General features: G+C 33.6%; 1 protein-coding gene across 5 annotated transcripts in view; it reads left to right on the top strand.

The window, feature by feature from the left end:
* Window positions 1-22,822, top strand: part of LOC118192271 (atrial natriuretic peptide-converting enzyme-like) — a 1,449,396-nt gene that overhangs the window by 718,096 nt on the left and 708,478 nt on the right. The window lies entirely within an intron of this gene.

Here is a 22,822-nt window from a genome sequence, read left to right as displayed (position 1 = left end):
CCTTTCGCCATTTTCAGTTAGTGCTTTGTTTGAAGTTCTATCAGTGGCCGAGTGGTTGAGGCTTTTCATACTGAGAGTTAGACTTCGATCCCAGGCGAAAGGGCTGGCTGCATGGTTGGTTTTTGTGGTTTTTCCCATCTGTAAGACGAATATGAGAAAATTCAGAAAGTTCTTCATCAAGGTTTCCCTTCCGTTAGGCAGATAACCCTTTTGCTTTTTGTTATGCCCAATAACTCAATCTAACTTTTCTTTAAAAACATCGTTGTTTCATTTCTTTGTTTTTATTTATTTAAAATGACATATATAACGCTTCTAGAAGAAAATTCGATACTCATGTATGTATTATGCCATCGGCTGGGAAACTGTGGATAAACAGCGCGAGTTAGCGCCAATTATGGATAAGCGTGACGTACTAACACACTCATAACATCTGCGCTTTCTTTTAATGTCCTACCAATTGATCCCAGGTTTTAATTTTTTGGACAGATGTATAAATTATCTCTTATAGTTTTTTTTTCATTTTAGGGCAGAATAAAATTTGGAATCTGCCTTCTACACAGAAGCAATCAGTGGATTATTTTCAAAATAAAAGATAAGTGTCATAAAAAGAAAGGTTTGTATTAGTGGACAAGATATGTTCAGCTGACTACTATCAATAAACTGCAATAGCGATTATCTGTGGAAAGTTTGTACTCACAGCGTTCTAAATAAAACTTCCAGTAAATTTTGAGGGCCTAATAAAATAGTAGCAATCCACGAAAGCCATTTTATGAAGCGCAAAAACAACAACAGCGATCGAATATTAATTATTTATTAAATAAAGAGGCATCAGTTTCTTAAGAATTCCGCAGGAATGATTGGCACCGTTTTGGGGCACTTTCATGGTCGACGGTGTTGGTGTATTTAATTATGGCAAAGCACACGAGGGCTATCTGCCTAAAGGGAGGGATGCCTTTCGTGGAGGACTTTCTAAGGGAAACTGGCTCGTATACACGTTACACATGGGGAAAACCACGAAAACGCCCATGCAGCCAGCCTGTTCGCGGGATTCGAACCTCAGACCGAACTACCAGTGTTCAGCGTCTTTACCGCTCGACCGCTGGTGGGCCTTCATGGTCGACGAGATAATATGTAAGTAGTGAGATTTCAAGCACTATCACTTGACGTAAAGCTGATAGAGCGTTAAATATGTTTATGAAAATCATCGGTAAAATAATAGCCGATATAATAATTATAATATATAATAACTATAATAATTTATATTTATTAATTCATATTCTACGGGACGATTTAAAAGTATAGGTATCAGTAAAGCTAGAGGGCTTTGAAAGACTTTGCGTATTGGCAGTAATGATGATTAAAAAGTACACGCTAGTTAAATACCATTAAATTATGAATTCATTTTTTACTCATGAAATATCTTTGCAGAGTTTCTATTTGCTATTCCTTCATTCTTCTTTACAATCAATAACCAAAAAAAAAAAAAAACTTTCAGACAGTACACAATTTGTTCCAAAAATCCGGCATTCTTCAAGTCACGATTGTGCCGCTTTATTGGGCTTCTGCGTTAGAGTTAGGAGGCTTAAAGAGTTTGATGTTTTTTGTGGGTACAATCATATCTTTCATATGTTATTATCCCCATTACAGATTTCGAATCATTGTGTAAACAAAAACCCTATAAAAGAAAAGATTTTCTTTTCTTAAACTTCATATAGCCACAAAATGTCTCTCAGAATTTTCCAAGGAACGTATACACGTTTTAACGCAAAGATGTCTTCACTGCCTCCAGCAAAGATTTTTCTCTGAAATTTCAGAGGGAGATTTATGATTGTTAATAAATCTCCGCTGCAACGCTAGAGTTCATTTTGAGAAAAGATTTATTACTGTTAGCAAAATTAACCCTTTTCAGACTGACTGACGAATTACGAAAATAACAGAAAAAAATTCGGAATTCATTTTCTTCTCGTGGCTCACGACTTCAAGAACTAAACAAATTATTTCTCAAGTAGCATTCTAGTGTTTATATCAATTACGGCATAACCAAATAGTTTGAGTAAAGTCTAGCACGTATTCTGTGATTAATTACGGGATCATATCATCCAGACATGCAGCAAGCTTAAGAAATTAAGAGTTAGGAATAGCAGTAAATGACTGAGAATTTCTCACGAAAGGCTCAAAACGTATTTAGCTTTTACGCTAGGGAAAAGTCACTTGATATACAGGTTTTCAAACTTTGTACAGTATTAACGTGAACATCTCAGAACTTTCCTCTTCATTCGTTTTATTGATATGAGGTGTTAAAACACTGAGAGATTAACATCTTTTTAGACTTGGCAGGAATTTCAATCAGGTGTTATCAATTATAACAATAAAAGCTGCATATACGCTTATTTAATTTTTGGCAGAGTACTTTATGTGTAGCCAAGAACGCAGGTGTACCTAAATTAATTAAGCTTGGATTTTCATGAATACCCAGCAATCAACAGTTGATAACTAAAAACTCTAAATGAATTTGTTCTCTAAAAATAGATTTTCTGCAGAGGTCATTCTCAAAGTTGCCGAACTCTAGAGTTAGCAATACAAATTTATTTTATGAACTAACGAAATCAAAATATAAGTCAAAGTTTACCCTAAGTTTTGATAACACATTTGTCTTTTATAAACTGATCATTTATTGAAATTTGAATTTGTTTTAATTTTTTTGAATTGTGAGTTCGTTTATTTCCAATACAATTTGTACTTTGATTGTTAAAATTAAGCAATTTAACAATTTAAATAAGTAGCGATATTTGAATAGATACAAATTGACATTTTATTTATTTTATTTTATTTATGGCTAAACAGTTATTTATATCCTTGATCGCACACAGTACGAAACGCTTAAATTAATTCCTTTCAGGTACCATCTGAGACATTACACCTATTGTAGTTAATCGTGGTGTCATTGTTTGAATTTAAATTCCCCAAACCTAGGTTATCGCTATTTGAATTGAAAATGCGATCAATTATTCGAATGGTCCAACGGGTTCCAGATGGATCCAACCAAAACGGTGGTCTTGGAAGATTTTCTTCGACTCTTTATTTAGTTTTTCGCTTTCTAAAGTCGATATCCGATAGGCAAGACGTTCAAACATTCAAATGATTTTGGATCTTCTCGGGACTTCTTATCGGGCGAGTCATTCTCTTCTCTTCTTTTATTGGATACAGAATTCAATCTCACCGAATGGCCGAGCAGTGTTTTACAGTTTCCCCGAGTAAGGTGAACGTTTTTACTTTTCCTTTTATCTTCATCAAATAATATTTGCTTATACGGATTTTGGGAGGCAATATTACATTTACCTATGCATTCTTAATACAGCTAATCAGTCGTCGTAAAGGCGCAAGTGAAACGCGGTACTAACAAGAGTTTGCGTTTGATTCCTTTTTCTACTTGAATTATTTTAGAATTTTAGAGATATAAACAGTTCAACATGCATCATACAAGTTCCAAAATACGGAGATTTTACAATACTTTTTGTCGAAACAATAGCTATATTTATTTTCTGTTTCAACCTAACACTTTAATAAATGATCAAAACGAAATGTAACAACATTTGTTGTACCATATCATATTATTATTTAATTGTCAGAGAAATTGATCCTTAGTTATAGGACAAATTTGCCAATGCAATATTGTGGTTATATATTGCATTCCATTTCAAACAAAATGCGCGTTAATTTGTTTTTTGTACTGTGCCCACCAGCGGCCGAGCGATTAAAGTCGCTGAATACTGGTAGTTCAGTCCGGGGTTCGAATCCCGACGAACGGGCTGGCTGCATGGGCGTTTCCGTGGTCTTCCTTATGTGCAACGTGTATACGAGCCAGTTTCCCTTAGAAAACCCTCCACAAAAGCATCCCTTCCCTTAGAAAAATTACCCTCGAGTGTTTCGCCCATAATCAAATATTTTCAAAAACAATTGTTCCAAAACGTTAATTATAATAATTTCTTCGTATTTTCGTACAGCTTTTCAAAATTATTTAGAAAAATGTATCTTAAAAGATTTGTAAGCCTGATAAGGAAGCTCACTTAAGGGGACTCATACACCTTAAACCCCTTATGATCTTCGAATATGTGACTGTTGCAAGAATTGGGATATTTTATTTATTTTAAAAGCAATTACTTCCAACATTTTACAGCTGACTACATAATATAGCTGCTTTGGAAAATAGTAACCAGAAAGTTTGTGTTGCCACAAATATTTTTGTAATTTAATCCTCTTTGTGACAAAATATTTCGTCATGTTTCCACCTTGGGCGCATAATATTTTAAAAATGGCTAATGGTACATACTTGAAATTGGATGGAATTCTTTATATGGGCACTAGTTTCTAACTGAACCAACAATCTGATGAATATTTTAATATTGAAAAATTTTATGGACGAAAACATTAAAAATTTTGCTAATAAAATACATTTTATAAACTGAACTCAAAATAAAATAAAAATTTAACATGAAATTTTTAGAATTTTAGGTTCACAGTAGTTTCCAAATGTTACAAAAGCTATATATTAAATATGGAATTAAATTATGAAATAGAATGTTTTAAACTGTGCGCGCAAGTTGGAAACATGACGAAAAATGTTGTCACAAAGCGGATTAAATTATAAAAATATTTGTGGCAACACAAACTTTCTGATTACTATTTCAGAAAGTAGCTATATTATGTATTCAGCTGTGTAAAGTTGGTAGTAATTGTTTTTAAAATAAATAAGTTATCCCAATTCTTGCAACAGTCACATATTTGAACATCTTATGGGTTTTAAGGTGTATGAGTCCCCTTAACCTTGAACTCTCAATTTTTTTTGAAACAATATTATATGAATCTACTCATCTAGAAATACGCACCAGTAAAGTCATTAGTTGAGATTATTCTATATATAATTTGGGGAAAATATTAGAAACGAATTTTAATTTTCTATGGAGAATTTTCTGAGGTGTTTGATCGTCAATGATGTAATTTCGTGAGATATCCAAAACAACGCAGCATCACCAAATATAATAGATTTGAATATTTTCAATTACTTGTTCACACTAATTTGCTAGTTAATTTTTTTAAATAATATGTACTTCTGAATAAGAAAAAAAGAATTAATTTTTGTGCATCCTCACATTTTCAGTATATTGAATATTTTATCATAAATGATGATAATCAGTTTTCCAAAGAAATTGCAGTTTGCACTTATTCTTAAACAAATTGAGGAAGGGGGGATATAATTGATTTTACAAGCTCAAAAGAGCGGTAAAGTCGCTGAACACTGGTAGTTCGGTCCGAGGTTCGAATCCCGCGAACGGGCTGGCTGCATGGGCGTTTTCGTGGTTTTCCCCATGTGTAACGTGTATACGAACCAGTTTCCCTTAGAAAGTCCTCCACGAAAGGCATCCCTCCTCTTAGGCAGATAGCCATAGTGTGCTTTGCCATAATTAAATACACACACCATACTACAAGCTCAAAAAGAAAGCTATAAAAATCCACTGCTAAATTCTTATAGGTATTATAAAAATTTAATGCTACGATCTGCGGAGCGTTTGTTGCTTGATGACTCGCAGTTGTTCAGTACTTTCGGTGTTTTAACTAAGTTCGTAGCAACATATATGAGCATGAAATGGAATATCTTTTCAAGAGTATCTCTGACTTTATTAAACTAGTTTTCTGTTGACGCTAGAACATGAGTCTGTGTCATGGGAATGAAATATTTCACTATCGTCACAAAAGAGCATTTCGGTGCAGATTTCAAGAATTTTAACTGCTTCAAATTTGCGAGCCTTCTTATGCGGACTACGTATTAGGAAACAAAAAAGAAGTAATCTTTTTATCAACCACTTGCAAACCCGCTGTAGAGAGTTTCGGTTCTTTGCGTTGTTGTTGTAATCAACGATAGTAATCCAAGGAGGCATTTCTTGTTCACAAATTATATATATATTTTTTGAGGAAATAGGAGGTATTTAATTAGTATTTACAGGCATACAATTAATCTTAAAATGCCTGCCATAAATTACAAAGGTGTAAGTCTGCGTATTACCGTGCAGCTCTGGCATATAATTTCAATGAGTTTACGCCTATGGTAATCGTGCAGTCATCCAGTTTCGCTGTCCAAACTCTCACTGAATCCCCTTGCATTTACCCTTTCCGGATTCCTGAGCTGACAGTTCTCATAAGATTTTTAAAGTACTCTGCGATGTCCTTACCCACGGATGACCAATAAAAGTTATACCGAATCCGATCTTTGGCTTTCTTAATTCCTAACTGCGCAGATTCGTGTAGTAAATGAAGAATTTTGAGATTTCTTCTTCTGGGTAATGCCAGTTGGGATGCGTTTTCTCCTGAAACATTTTCCTTGTGAAATACCAAACCATGAATTAAAATGACATTTCCTTTTCCCTTCCTTAAATTTTATCTAAAAGTTTCTAAGTCCTCACATTCCTTTTGTTCTTCTTTTAATTTTTCTCTTTCCGATTTCTCTGGGCGTGACGCTGACTCCATAATTTCCTCGTTATTTATCTTAGTATTAGCCGATATAAGTTCATCATTTCCATTATCTAACGAAGGTGTTCCCACTAAATTTAAAATCTGGAATTGACTTTTATATTCTGTCATCTCGAAGTCTAGGCTCTTTTCGACTCGTATTCCGTCACCTGCTTTTCCCGAATGTCTAAATGTTATCTGTGTAAAAAGTTTTCCGTGTTCCTTCTCCATGATTTCTAATATATTTATAGGAATTAGCCCTTTCAATTTATTTGTGACGGCTATAATAACTTCTATAGATGCTGTTAATGTACTGCTTCTCCCCTTATTTATTGCCATAAAAATCTTGATTAATTTCGCTTTTATTGCCCCGAAAGCTGAACTCAAGGCAATGATCATCATTTAGCTTGGAGACATTCTCTGGTCTCAAGATGGTAATCTGAATTCCTCTATCTTCTATGCATTTAACCTTTCTTCCATTCACATTGAAGATAATAAATCTCAAGGGCTGGATAACCTCCGATTCTTTCATTTATTTATGATAACTTCCGAAGTTGCGAGAAACTACCTTCGCTGCGACATCGTTCTTCATCCCTCAAGCTGGAGCACATTTTTTCCTTTTTGTTAATCCTTTCAGTACAGTTTCGATTTGAATGAGTTGCGTTACCGCAAATACATAATTCCTTTGTGCAAGAAACCCCTATCTTATCGGCGAACGTTTCCTTCCAGTTTCTTCGATTTTGGATGTGGCTATTTTCCTGCTTATAGGGCCTCATCTTCTGGGTTTGGGTTGTCCGCCCCTCTGCACTGAGTTCGAAACTCTTGACCGGGATAGTCGGCTGTACCGTTTCCTGCATTCGAAAGCGTGTTTCCTTTCGAAGTAAGTAGATATCGTTTTCTTTGGCTGAATCGATCGGGGTGAACCAGTTATTTCCTTGACGTATATTTTAGATGGGCTGATATTTTCTTACTTAAATGTTTCCAGTAATTTGTCCACCACAATTAACTCATTTTAGGTTTTCAAAATCTTACTCTTTTCTTAATTTATAATAATAATCTCATGTTGCATTTAATTTTGAAGCAAACTGAATATGTGTCTCACTTCCAAATTGTTTAGTTTTCCTGAAATTTTCTAAACATGTTTCTGCTGTCGCTTCCAATTCTCTTTGACTTTTCACGTCGGTTCAAATTCTCTTGATTGGCTTTACAATTTCGTAACTAAGCATTTCTTCCCTTTTAATGTATGTTAACAGATTCGTAGCTTTTTCTTCCAATATATTAAGTAATACTTCTGTTTCCCTCTCTGTAGGGATATTCTTAATTTCGAAAGCTTTTCTAACGAGGCAAAGAGTAAGTTATCATTCTCTGAGCGATGCAGTACGGGAATTATCAATTTGCGAAATATTTTAATCAGATCTTCAAATGGTAATGTTTTTTTCTGAATAGCAGTTCCTACTTACTACTTCCTTCTTGTACTTTGGATACGAGCCTATTCTAATTGATTCTCATGCTGTAATTTTAAGTTCTCTAATTCCAGAAGTGTTATATTTGCACTTAAGCCTATGTGAGACTGTACTTTTAAAAATTTCTTTAACAAAATCCGGATGATTTTCGCATTCTGAACTTTGCAAAATGAGTTTGTTTAGATCCGCTATTGTCAAGTTAGGAGTAACAGCCTACCCTAATTCTTTCACGGCAAGTACTGAGTCTTCTTATTCCTTTCAGTAGAAACATTTTATCTTTATAGTGATGAAAGAATAGAAGAAATAAAATAGTTTGATAAAATTAATGCCTACTTCTATCTTCTTAATGACAATCACAACAAATTTCACTCCTGTTACAACATGTAGAGGGTTTCGGTTTTTTCTGTTGTTGTCATCAGTAGAGCAATCCAAGGAGGCATTTTTTCACAAACTATATAGTTATGGAGAAGTAGAAGGTATCTAATTAGTATAATTACTATTTACATAAATTTATATAGAGCGGCTCAAACATTTGAGAATACACCATACTTTTACTTTAATAAATCTAACTTTCAATATAAATAATACATTAGCAAGAAGTGAGAACACATTTTTATTTTTACACATAACAATTGATTTAATTTAAAATAAAAATAAAGAAAAATCAACCGAAAAATTCTAAAACGAAAAATTTCAAAAGCATTTTAAACAAACATATGCAGAATGTTGCCTCAGAAAAATTGAGAATACACCAATCAAACATATGTTTAACTACCACTACATTTTTTTACGTGGCTCCTATTGTAATTTAATGTTTCGTAATCTTATCATAAACCTTTTCACTTTTGTGATAAAGTTTGTTATATGAACTTAAAGCCACAGTGTTAAACAGAAAATGGCTCTTCTAAGAGAAACCACTATTGGCGTAAGGAAATTCGTACTAAGATTATATGAAAATGTAATTTCTTATCGTTGAAATAGCCAAAATTGTTCGTAGAAGTCACATGTGTGTCCAGAAAATCATCGGAAAATTTAAAAGTAATGGACTGATTGAAAACAAAAGTGGAAAATGAAGGAAAGATATTCTAGATGACGTCACCAAAAGGAAAATTTTGACTGATATCAAGATTGATTCTAAAGTAAGCGCAATCAAACTTGCTGCAGAAATTTCTCAAACCATTGGCAGAAGTGCAAGGGCTGAAACTGTGAAGAATTCAATTAGACAAGACGGATATAAAAGTAGAGTTGCTTGAAAGAAGTCATTCATCAAATTCAGACAACGCATTTGTAGTTCACAAAAACTCATCAATTGAAGAAAAATATATTTTCAAAGAAATTTATATTTACTGATGAATGTCAATTCAACGTTTTCGGCAGCGACAGCCGCCGCCCCGTATGGACAAAGCCCAACACCGCTTTCGATCCAAAAAATTTACATCCTATTGTGGTGGCTCCGTCATTGTTTGAGGTTATATCGCTTCACCTGGGGTAGGAAATTTAGTTTTTATAGATGACATTATGAATCATAATGTGCACTTGGATATACTCCACAGTAATCTAAAAGAAAGTGTTCAACAGTTAGATTTAGGTGGAAATTTCATATTCCAGCACGACAATGACCCCAAACACACTTCACATGACATCAAAATGTGGTGTCAGTTTTATTGTTTATAATAACAAACATATGTTTTTACAAGCAATTACATTTAAACAAGCAATTACACACAACACCCCGTCTCCAGACATCAATGTCATAGACATTCTGTGGGCAAAACTCGAAAGAGCGGTCCAAAAACAAAAACGCATTTAAAACAAGTGCTGCAAGAAGAATGCGATAAAATATCTTCAAATATGATCAACATTTGGTCAAATCGGTACTACTTAGGTTTGGAGAGATCATCAAAGCCACAGAATATGCAAGAAAATATTGACATGTTCTTTGTATATGAGATATCCCAAAAATTTCATTGGTGTATTCTTAATTTTTTGAGGCAAAAATCTGATATGTTTATTTAAAATCTTTCTAAACTTCTTTATTTTAGAATCTTTGGTTGATTGTTATTTATTTTTACGTTAAATTAAGCCATTTGTTATGCGTAAAATTAAAAGCGTGTTTGCTTTTCTTGGTAATGTGTTATTTATATTGAAAGTTAGATTTATGAAGTAAAAGTAAAGTGTATTCTCAATTTTTGAGACACTATATATATATATATATATATAATTATTCTTAAAATGACTGTCTTTAAATGACAAAGGTTTACGTCTGCTGTAGCTCTGGTATATAATTTCAATGAGTGTAAGCTTACAGTAATCGTGCAATCTTCTAGTCGCTGCCCAAGCCCTCACTGAATCATCTCCTTGCAGCAATCAGTCGTCTAAGGGAGCTCTGCATGCTTTTCCCTCAAACACAACAGGGCTCGAAGTATCAGACCTGCTCTCAGGATTCGCTGCGAAATATATAAAAAATAAACAAATGCGCATTGTAGTAATTGCTATAACACGAAAAAAAAGAAAATAAGAGAATCTTATTTATTGTACGTATGTAATGTAAAGGGAGGAAGACATGATTAAATTTACGGATGATTTGGGACACACTGCACGCAGAATTCAGTCCAGAGAGCTGTAGCCTCTGGCAGCAAAAATTATTGTAATCCTGCTTGCATCCAGTCGATCTAAGCTCAGATAGCAGACACATGATAGGTACTTCATGCGGTTTCATTTCTATACTAGAGTTCAATCGTAGTGATTAACAAGTCCTGGCGTATCTGTCTCTCAGAAACAAATGACCAGATGTTTTCAATGGGTGAGAGATCTGGAGAATGTGCTGACCAGGGCAACACACTAACACGCTCTGCATCGCGGAAGGTCAGGACAGCACGGACAACATAAAAATGAGCATTATTTTGTTGAAATATGGCGTCATGCATAACTCGAGCTTTAACAGAGTCGCTAGCCTTAACACGTCAGAAACAACGGTAGATGTTCTCATTACCGACTACTAGAACAGAAGGTGACTGGAATATATACCCAATGGCAATCCCATCCAACATGTCATATCCTGAATCCTTATGACGAAGACAAGCTGTCCAAGTTTGTTCTGTTTGGTGTCTCCACATATGAATACGTCCATTATGATGCGGATCATAGAACTGGCACTCTTGTAAAAAGACGATGTGATGCCACTCCTGTATCCAGTGCAGTCGTCCGTCGGACCACTGTAGGGTCACCACAGCAATAACCGCTGTGCTAATAATCCGTGATACTGCAGACATCGTTGCTGTCCGTGCGTATGCTTATTGTCCTGCATACGAGCCAAGTTTCTGACCGAGGTTTAGCGACGTATTTGTACGATCCCTCAAAGCTAACAGGACAACACGTCTGCATTCTTGGGCCTCAGTGTCGGGACAGCTGAGATCTTGCATAGCGTTCATTATGGCCTTCTAGCCTCATCGACACCTGATTCCTTCCACAGTCATGAGATCACGACGAGCAGTTTCGAAGCACGATAAACCTCAGTTCCTGTAGGCCACGATCCTAAATCACGCGAGTCCTAATAACCTAACTTATGCACGAAGCCTACATCATGTGTCACGGCATTATAAGAAAAACATGAACAAATTCTAGCGTAACATAAAAAACTATAAAAGAAAATCAAATTACATCTTGCTGTGTATTCAAAACAAAATTAACCAGGCGAAAATTTTGCAGCATTTTTATTTTAAAAGAAAGTTCATTTTAAAGAAAATGGATATTGTACACGTTACCTATGTAGAAAACCACGAAAATAACCATGATGCTAGTCCTCTCACAGGTTTTGAACCGCTCGTAGTATTGAAGTTTTGAAAGTTCACATGTGCAACATGTATACGAGTTGGTTTCCCTTAGAAAGTTCTCACCGATGGTATTCCTTTCCTTAGAACTTGTGTGCTTTGCCATAATTAAATAAAACAAAACCGTTCATTATTTTATATTTTCGTTGAGCCAATCGATTAGCTTGGCGACTTTCAAAATTTTCATTCCTGCATTTTGAAAATATTCAAAGCTGCCAAATACCGCTGTCCAAATTTCGTTATAGTTTACAATTTTGAACTGCCTAATTATAGAATTTTATAAAATAAATATTTACTGGCATGTGTTTCTAGATGAATGAGTATATATATATATATAATATATTATATGTATATATATATAAAGAACTAAAAGTTCCAGGTGTGAAAACCTTTCTTGTAATTTGCGTTAGTAAACGAATCTAGCGTAGCAAAAGAAATTGGCCCAATATTATGTATGTTAAAGCAAAAATTAAGACAATCACACAGCGTACAAGAAAGATTTCAAGAACAAGAAATTAATACTTACATCAGGAGTGTTAAAAATAAATTAATACAAGAATAAATAAAAACAAGAAGTTACGGTGGAAACTAAACGAGAGCAATATTTTTTTATTGTTCATAATTCAAATATTTGTCTAAGAAAAGGGAGGCTATCATCTAGATAATTAGATTGTTGCAGAACCTGAAGAAATAAATTGTTAACATTTTAAATGTGTAATTCTTGTTCAAAATTTCTTATTCTCTTAATTTTTTAATTTGAGACAATTAATCTCCTACGTAATAACAAATATTGATATATACTTCTAAATATTGTCTAAAGAGGTAAAATGTTTCGCTGCATAATTTATTTCGACAATTTACAGGCAGATTAAAAAAACTTCCTTTGATAGTATCTTAATATGGCAATGAAAAGCACTTTTAAAACACTTTATATCTATTTCCTTTAAAATTCTACTTCTGATTTATATTATGGGAAATGACTTTTGTGTTTTTCTTTTTTAGAAATTTATATACTTTATAAATTTGCAACAGCACATCAGCAAGCGAGAAATCCCTCTTTTACTCGTGGTAGATTTTAAATTGTCTGATATTTGCCTATAACGCAAAGCAGATGTTTCTTCCCCGAAAGGATGTAAAGTAGAAGTTACCTCTGCGAAAGAAATATAGAGCAAATATTTTAGTAAGAGTAGACTTCTAAAGAAAACCTGTCCCAGGTATTCGTAAAATTTATTGATTTGTCTATGCAAATGTTTTATGATTTGGAAAGGTTTATAATTTTAGTAATTTGCTTTTGAAAATATTTTTCTCTTATCATATTAATATATAATACTTAAAAAAATTCTAATAAATAATATTCTTTTCTTTTGCAGTATGAGTGTTAGTCCGACAAAAAAGCATAATAGAAGTGAAGATCATTTTAACTTAACTCTGAATTTGCAAAATAATTTCATTCTAAGGAATTCTTAAGATTCGTTAATTCAAAAACTAGTGCTTATATGTTTAATAATAGTTAAAAATATTTTCACCTCAAAGCTTCATTATAACTGCAAATAACTTCCTAATTCCTTACAGCTAATTTTGTACTCCTAAGGTCTGTATTAAATTTCCAGCTGTCAGCATGATCGTTCCCATATTATTCATTAGAGGAGGAATTAAAATTCTGAATGCCTGTGCATAAGTTGTGGGGACTCTTTAGATCATCTTAAGTACATTACAGTTTGCTGATTATCATGCATCTACAAATACACTATAAGAAGAAATATCAAGGAACGCTTTTCCAAATTAAAATACACTGGTCTTCTCCATTCTAAAACTGAGAGGTGTAATCTAATGCTTCCTTGAAGCGTTTCATGTTATGAATTTGCCTGAAACTATTGAAGAATGAAAGAAAAGATCTACGTATTACTATGCCAGAGCTACCGGAACCTTTACTCTGTGCAAGAATCTTTCGCAGACAGCTTAATTCTGTTGGTTTCCATGGTAGCGCAGCCTGCTGTTTAATTTGTGTTAACCATAAGCTTCATATATCAGTACTCTGGTCGTTGAAAGGGCATTGTGCAGAGACCATCTCATCTGGGCATTCACGTAATAGAGCCACGTTCTGCGTAGATTAGACTGACTTTATCTGCCTAGCCTAAAGTTAGCTGGAGAGTTCGATGCTAATAAGCAACCATCTTCAGTCCTTACTAACTGGATCATTAGTTATTGACTGGAAAACTCAATTGCCACCTACAACAAATATCTGTATTAATAACATAATCGATACATGGGCAAACTTAAGCTACTTTGCTACTTAGCAAAGATGAAATAACTAAGCTTTACACATATATTGAAGTTAAGCAAAGATAATAATTCGTTCAGCATTCAAACAGCTGCTTAGGAAAATTCATATTAAATAAATAATCTGTAATCTCTACAAAAATTAGCGTAGAATAATCAAGGCATTATGTACATATATATGAACAATAAATTTAAAAAAATCACAATTTATAATATTATACAATTTAATTAATGTTGCAGTCAGAGTTCACACATGGAATAGTAACATCAAGGTACAAAATAATTATTTTCATTTTTTGTTATATATTTTATAATTTTCACAAGTCCTCTCCTGGTTTCGTGGTTGGGAAATAATTTTCGAAGATCCTTTGTTCTTCTCAGCGCAAGTACATAAATTAACCAATGAATTCTTTTCCAGGCTGAAAAAAGTGATATGCTCTGTATCAGCTCATTCATTCCACAACGGCAAGCAAAAATTTTAATTCCGAAGCTGAGATAATAATGTAACAGCTGGGAAAGTGACCGTAATTTGGATGGACTTGATATCGGTGGACATCGATAAAGAAAGATTGTTCCCAAATCATCTTTCCTTATCGATGTCCGCAGAAAAATCGCAAACACGGAGAAAACACGGAGAAATCGACACGGAGAAAACAACACAAAACTTAAAAATCGTGAGAGGAAAAAAAGCAAAGAGGAAACGTTGCAGTTTTGAAACATCGTCGTAGATAATATCGGGACAAAAAATAAAGCACCAGGAAATCATCGTGTGGCGATAATATTTCAGACGACATTTTCAGGCTTTCAGAGTTATAAATGTAAATTCGCATAATAATTTATAGGTGCGAAAAGGATTGAGGAAATTTTTTACCTCTATATTTCAAATTTCTGGACAATTAAATAACGTTTTGCTTGCTGAAAGCGAAAGAAAATAATTTTTATAATTTGATAACTAACTAAACAATTTTAACATACGTAAGCTCATGCAGTTATTCTTCTTCCCATTTCTAATAAATTTCAGACTATATCTTTCATGAAAAGCATTAATGGAACTTAAAACTAAAGATGAATTAAATAATGGTTTTTAAAAAGTAAAGGCATAAATTTAGAATTCTCTTAGCTGCTATACGTAGTATTAATTTCGTACTCATTTTCAGTTTATGATTGCTTAAGTTTCGTTTTCTTAGCAAAGAGTTATTAATTATTCCAAAACTATGAAACGTAGAGATAAAATATTGTTCAATCCTTCTAGCGTTCACAAATCATTATGCGAGTACATTTACATCCTTCAAAGTCTGAAAAACACGTCTACGTTGATTTGAAGGAGATTATGTTTTTGTCACGATATTATCTATGACCATGTTTTTAAAACCGTGATGTTTTTATGAACAGTTTATCTTCGATTACGATATTTTATACAACGATCTTTTAGAACTGCGATGTTTTCTCCTTGCCTTTTTTCCTCCTACGATGTTTCGTACCATGACGTTTCCGCTTTACGTTGCTTTCTCGTTTTTGTTCGCGATGTTTTTACAGCTATGTTTTCGCCTGTAGCTTTCTTCGTATCAACTGATGGGTACATCACGCTTATTATCATTCAACCAGCTACTCTGCCAATAAGAATTTACTTTTTTATTCACCAAAATTTTTTAATTATTATAGGTACCAAAAACTCTAATATGAATTACATACATTACTTTCAGGAAACCTTTTTGCAAGCGTTTCGGCCAGTTCATTTCAGGTGTTACCAGTGTGACCTCTTATCCAGAGTAAACTGTTAGTTATCATTCGAATTTCTTATAAATATCTAGTGGAACATACAATATTTGTTGTAATGTTGCAAGTAATTGTCTAGTGGAACATACAATAAATGCACTTTTCAATTGAAATTGCCTGTATCTTGTTTATCAGAATAAATATCTCTAGCAGTAATAAAATCATTAGTACCAATCACTCTAATGCCTTGTACAGATCTATAACCTAGGCCTGAAATAACAGGTGGTTTCTCACTAATCCTATAGAGTCGTGTAATAAATACTTAAGGTATTGCCTGAAAATCTATAAAAAGAACACCCAACTTTATTATTTAGTTAGGATCTATCAGTAAAACGAGTAAAACCGGACCTATTCAAAATTTCCTTATTTCAAAATAGTATCCTTATTCGAGCTGGATGTTCACCATCCTGATTTCGTAATCGTTAGATATTATAACAAAGCCAAAGCTTTTAAAATTACCTTTGACATTCTTTAAATCAGAAAGTCTTTTCTTTAGAAGTAATAAGCTTAATGGGTACAAAACCACTTATTTGCACAGCGAAAGTACTTATAGTTCGAAAATACCTTATAATGCCAAGCAAAGCAGTTCTTTGATTTTGAGTCGAAAGTTTATAAGGTATTTCTCCCGCCTTCTTAACGAGCCTTCGTGGTGTAGTGGTGTGCACGCTCAGCGTGTATTAAGAGTTTTGCGGTTCGATTCACGGGGAAGGCATTGCATATTTTTCATCTTGCCTGCTTCTAAAAATATACCTAATGTATATACAAGATTATTTTTGCTTACATTTTCTTTCTACCAGGCACCGCTGGCCAGATATTAATATGACAGTAACAAAGGTATCATTATTTACTTAAGTGTAAAGCTCCCACTGATAAGCTTGGGACTAGAATATTCATTAATAACAGCGACAATAATGCTTCATTTAACTCTGTGGAAATATTTTGATAGTATGACTTATTGGAAGCAACAAAACAATATACCTAGGCATAATGTAACGAAAGTTACGCAGTAGTTTAAAAATGATACGGTATCATATCCCATTTTGCCTATTTAGGCCATTAACGTTATTCCACAGAACACCTGTGCTGAGTTAAAGCGTAGAATATGGGTTTTGAATCTGGGGCTATTATGCGAGAAACGTTACCGGTTGCAAAAGGAACAAAATTATACTTCTATGTTTTGCAAACTCTTGTCGTAAGCGTACTTTGGAGACTCCATTCACATATTATAGCAAAAGATTGGTTGATAGCCTTATTTTGTATCTAAATAAAATGCCATTCCATTTTCACTCTGAGTGTCTGATGGCATTTATTTCTATGGTGTAAATATACGGCATTTCCCCATTCAGTTATAATACATCATCCTCTTTAAGATGGCGGTAGACTTTGAAATAGATGAAAATCGAATAAAACTTAGATTTCCCCCCCCCCTTGTGCTGATAATATTCGCCATATTTATTTGCATCCTATGCAGAAAAAAACATTCAAGAATAGTAATTCTTAAAAGAGCTATATAGATATTTAAAATGATTAAATCACACATTGCATTTAAATTTCGGAGAAATTATGCGTTTCCTCCGTTTTTAATGCTGATGATCTGGTCCCTCTCAAACTCTCTTAACTACAAGAGATGTCTTCTCATACGTCTACCTGGCATTCGTCGCGTCCCAAAATCCTCCTAATGTGGGAACTTAATTTTCTGTTTCTGAATCTTCATCTATGCTCTGGTTTATATAGAGCAGGGTTTCTTAAACTGTGGGTCGCAACTCCCTTGGGGATCGCCAAAACGTTTAGAATTTTTGCTATTTCTTTAACTTATTATAGTAATTTTACAATTACTAAATATTTTTACCCAATATATCTGAAAGCAAATAAAGACAAGACAACAATACATACAAAGAAACAAACGGAAACGGAAATTTTTACTATTTTATCGAAATAGTCTTTCGAATTTTAACGCCATACAATTCAAAAATTAGCTTTCAAAAACTAGATCTTTAGTTCTGATTGCTTAATCTGTTTTCAAACAGAAAGCTACTAGATTCTGGGTGGTGCAGACGCAAATCTGGAATATGTTTATTCTTATCAGTCATTCTACTTGTTATTGATCGTTTAACTGTTTTGAATATGTTCCGCGGTTTAAAAATAACGCAAAATATGGTATCTGATAAGCACTGTAATAATACTTTTTCTCAGAAATTTTTATCAACCACTTTTTTCTGAGGGTCTAGATATTCTTATTTTTCTTGCATATTATACGTTAATTTCATTCTTTAAAGCTAAATGTAATTGAAAAATAAGAATTCCTATGAATATAATTAGCATTATTTTATCCTTAATATTTATTTTATCAAGTGAGGCTTCCAGCTCTCTTTGTGGTACATGAAAACCTGATGACGAAATATGCTGAAAAAAAACAGTCAAATGCTTCATTAATGCTCGCAGAATCTGATAAATTATAAAAATAAAATGAGCAGTTTTTCTTGACTTTTGAGCTGAAGATTAAAAATGAATTTTTATGTTTTGAAATCCTAATGAAGAAAATATCTTATGGTGTACGCTGTGTATGCGCTGCAGGCTCTGCGAATAATGACCTTCCTATCCTCATTAAATTGAATACAGCTTTCTTTCTGTAAAACGCTATCAGAAGAGTGCCTCAAACAATTTCGTTGTTATTTTTTTTCGCCCTTTTCTTTCATAGACTCACTTCCTCACGTTTTCTCTAATTATTTTAAACTTAATTAATACGCTTAAGGTTTCTAATGTCCAAGATGCTTTTTACTGCACTTAGTAAATCAATAAATACTGCTAATGCCTTCCGCAAGACCATTACTAATGGTTATATGGTTCTTGGATATTGTTACAGCAAGAACTATGGGAAAAGAACAAGAACTAACAGTAAGAATAACTAACTATTCTGTATATGGTTACTAATTGTCTAATGGTTATGTGGTTCTTGTGTGCAGCCAATACAATTCATGCTCTATAACATTTGTGTTAAAATTCAAAACCGAGTTTTACTGTATTAACGCACGACCGATATCGAAGCATTTAATGGTAGCTTTCAGGTGACAACCAATAAAATATTTAGTGGATAATAATGGTATTATTGGTTTAATAACTGTACATATTGTCGCAAAACCATCATGATGGCTTCTAAAAGAGTTGAGAAGCTTTCTACGCGTATTCAATAACTACTTTTATAAAGTTTTTAATTTAAAAGAGAACGGCGCATTTATAAGTACGTATGTTTTTCATATTTTATTTGGGGAACACTTCATAACGTTGCCGCACCCTTATGCAAGTCGGCTGCCGATAGAAAAGATAAGAAAACTTCATAAGACTGACTCGCCATAAGGGAGCGCGCACAAACGGAAGATCAGTTTCTAGCTTCAAACTGATCTTTTTCTGGCGCTCCTTTATGCCAGTGCTACTAAAGTAGCTTGTTAAGGAGAAATAAATTCTTCGGAAGGTGTTTGAGGAGGTTTTGCAGTAAACCTGTTTTCAGGATTATCATATTATGTGTGTCGCATCTCGAACTATTATTTTTAAGAGCTACTTTCACGGTGATACTTCCATTTTTGAACAGGTATTTTTAAGACATGAGATATCGTTTTATAGCCAGTATATGCGCCTATTTAAAATTATCAGATATGAAACTCTCAATCCCTTAATCAGTCTCCTTTGAATCTTTAAGAGATTCGTGTCTATTATGTCATACCTAGACGATAAATAATTTTTGAAACAACCATGGACCCTATTTAGATACTGTCGAGACCTTAATTGCCTTACTACAGAAAAATAAACATCACTCTTGCGGATAGTAAGTCGGTAGGATATTTCAATGAATATTTCTGATCCAAGAACAGTAAAGAGAAGAAAAGCTTTGCAAGTTTGCCAGGGAAAAAGGACGGACATTTTCCCCTATGTGTGCTGTAAGAAATGTCATACATAACGACAGTTATTGTTTATATGAAAGATTCATTGTGAACTAGCTAGCTGTGTTAGATTAAAGCAAGAAATATCTGCCTTAAGATACAGAAATGTGTAATTCTGGAAAGTTATACAAAAGACAACTTTTTTTCCCTTACGCGCACTTTGCAACACAAGCATTTGCTAAAATTGAAATTATCTGATACAAAATTTGAAATTTTCTTACAAAAATAGGTTGTAAACATTCAATTGCTAACGTGATTTGTAAAGGAAGCACTGCATAATTTCTGAAGTATCGCATCAGCCAAACCTTTTCGTTCACTTTGATATCAGTTTGCATTATAAATACAGAGACAGATCTTTCACATCGTAGGTTTTTTTTTATCTGATATAAAATAAACTCAATATTTTACGGCATACATGCTACTTCTGCTCATCGTTTAGTATAAAGGTTCCACAGCTTAGCAGCTACTCAGTCACATTAGTTTAATATAATTTGTCAATGATCGTATAAAGAATTTAATATTTATTAACAACCGTTCCACATGTATGCAACCATTACGACTAATAGCATTATTTTTCAATCCTAGAGTCATTTCCTGGGGGGGGATAATGAGGGTAAAATTTTAATGTAAGCATATTAAAGCTTCTTTTTAACATTAATTCCTCAGTCTACTTTGACACATATTGTAGTTATTGCAAAGTTCAAAGTGCTTGTCTGAAATTAGTTTTCTTATTCTATTTTTATATGACTTTATACTCTGAAAATGTTGTTCGCTTTCAAAAAGTAAGGTCATTAATGAAGAATATTCACAAAGCGCCCGGAAAAGTTTTCGATAATTACAGTTTATCACACTCAGAAATAAGTAGTCACACTTAAAAACAAATTATTTTTCAGTTATGCCCCCGATTACAGCTAACTGGATTGTATTTGCAATACTGCGATGATGTCATCTGAGAAAGGAGAAGCAAATACACGAAAATGTGAGTTAAAATAACGCGCTAAATAACGATTACTGGAAGAAGCTGAAGAAAAAAAATTATATTTTTAAACCTTCGAAACTAGTCCTAATTTTAGGAATATTACGCTGTAAATTTATGAATATTACGCTGATTCTACTTGGTTTAACTCGCCGTCCGGAAGATACAGTGGTTAGGGGAGAAGATTGCGATACCAAAGGAGCACTTGTTTGAATCCCGGAGAAGGCATGGTTGCAACTGTCCGTCCCTTCATACGAGGCAAAGGTGCTCCACCTATTAGGTGCTTCCATAAAAGTGACCCCCACTTCTGGCCTTAGTAGTCGCCAAGCCGACGTTTAACTTGTTTTAACTCCTCCAAAACACTGAAATGTGTTTAGTGTTTTCTGAAATCTTGAGCTATAGTTTTGAAATAGCCTGAAAATACGCCGTATGGTTTCATTATATACCTGACGTTGCCCACGAATAGTTCCAGAGTGAACGAAGTTGTTTTTAATCTGAGGTTTGCCCATTTTATTGTAATTTCGAAAGATATTATTCTTTAAAACATCATTTAAAGTCTGTGCCTAAAATCGCGTGTTCAGTTCATTAAAGTGAATGGTCATATTTGCCAAAAATCAAGCACCAGTTCATTTTTAGGTTCAACTTCCCATGCCTTAACTCTCGTTCATTTTCCTGTTGCATGACGGATCTATCTGGTTACATGACACTAAGTGGAAAGTCATAAACACTCAACACCCTGTCCTCATGCATTATTTGATACCTTCACATTATTTATATCTCACCTGTCTTAAACTATCCAGTTTTCGAAATGTTTGCAATTAAAATCACTATTTAAACAGGGAGAAAAACTGGGCCGAACATAAGATCTGTCTGTCTTTCTGACTAAACTTACATTTACTGAAAAGTATGTCTAAAATTAAAGTTGCTTAATGTTCCATCTAAAGGTTTATTTTTATTACCAAGTTATTTTTATGTTAACTCTGCCCTTCCCTTTTGTTTGTTCCGTTAACTTCACCAGAAACGCAAATTAGGTAGGATTTAAACAACAAGCAAAAGTGTAAACTGACGGAGAAAATTGGGTAAGACGTCAAAAGAAATATTTCTTTAATGAACAACCCACATATTAGCTGTGCTGGCTTCTGTGGCCGATTTCCGCCATTTATAGTGTCTGTGCTTAGAGATGCGCATAATTAGGGCTGAAAAGTGTTACATTTATTGTTTGTGATTTAAATATATAACTTTTGTTTTTTTCCAAGACTCTGGAAGGCACACTCACATGGGTTTTGTTATATTTTTAGTTTTTCTTTTATAAATCGCACTGTATAAGCTTTTAGTTTAGTTTTACTTTTATCTCTATTCTTTAGAATGCAATATTTCTAGTAAACGTGCGAGTACAATAAATTCCATGCATCATAAAATGATTAAACGAGAAGCAAATTAAGAGTAAATTAGATTTAACATTGCAGCCAAAATTTAAATTAATGTTGTTTCAAACTAAATTGCTTCCATCGAGTTGAAAACAGTGCTAAAGTTGAACATTAAATGATTCAATTAAGTATGCTTTTTATTCTGTAGAGAAATCAGCACACCTGACAATTTAATGATTAAAGATCACCGAATTTTTATTTGCGTATTTGTTAAATGTGGTTGTGCGGATATAACCAAATTTAAAAAACATTTATTTTCAGCAAGTCAGAACGAAGTGAGTTAATTTATCGCTATTCCACTATCGTTCTTTTATCAGGATATATTTTTGAAATTGCACCGGTAATTCTTGTTGTAATAATTATTTATATCCCACTAAGATTCATGAGTCGTCAAACAGCGGGCATTCTCAATCATAATCTCAGCATGCGTTAAACTCATTTGATGGCAGATTTACGTTATTCATTGATGGTAGGTTATTCATATATGATAATCTTCTTTCTTTTCGTATTAATTATTGCTAGCTGTTTCGCTTCCTGTCATTCCTGTTTGTTGTTCCACCCCATGATTTATTAGAAAGATTCAGCCCAATCTAAGCCAGTTCATAATCACAGTATGCATAAAATATGTAAT

This window comes from Stegodyphus dumicola, chromosome X2, assembly GCF_044657685.1.
Source record: "Stegodyphus dumicola isolate Sdum_Otavi_A_Nest chromosome X2, ASM4465768v1".
Taxonomy (NCBI): domain Eukaryota; kingdom Metazoa; phylum Arthropoda; class Arachnida; order Araneae; family Eresidae; genus Stegodyphus; species Stegodyphus dumicola.
The sequence above is the reverse complement of the archived record's forward strand: the minus strand, read 5'-3'. Positions and strand labels throughout refer to the sequence as shown.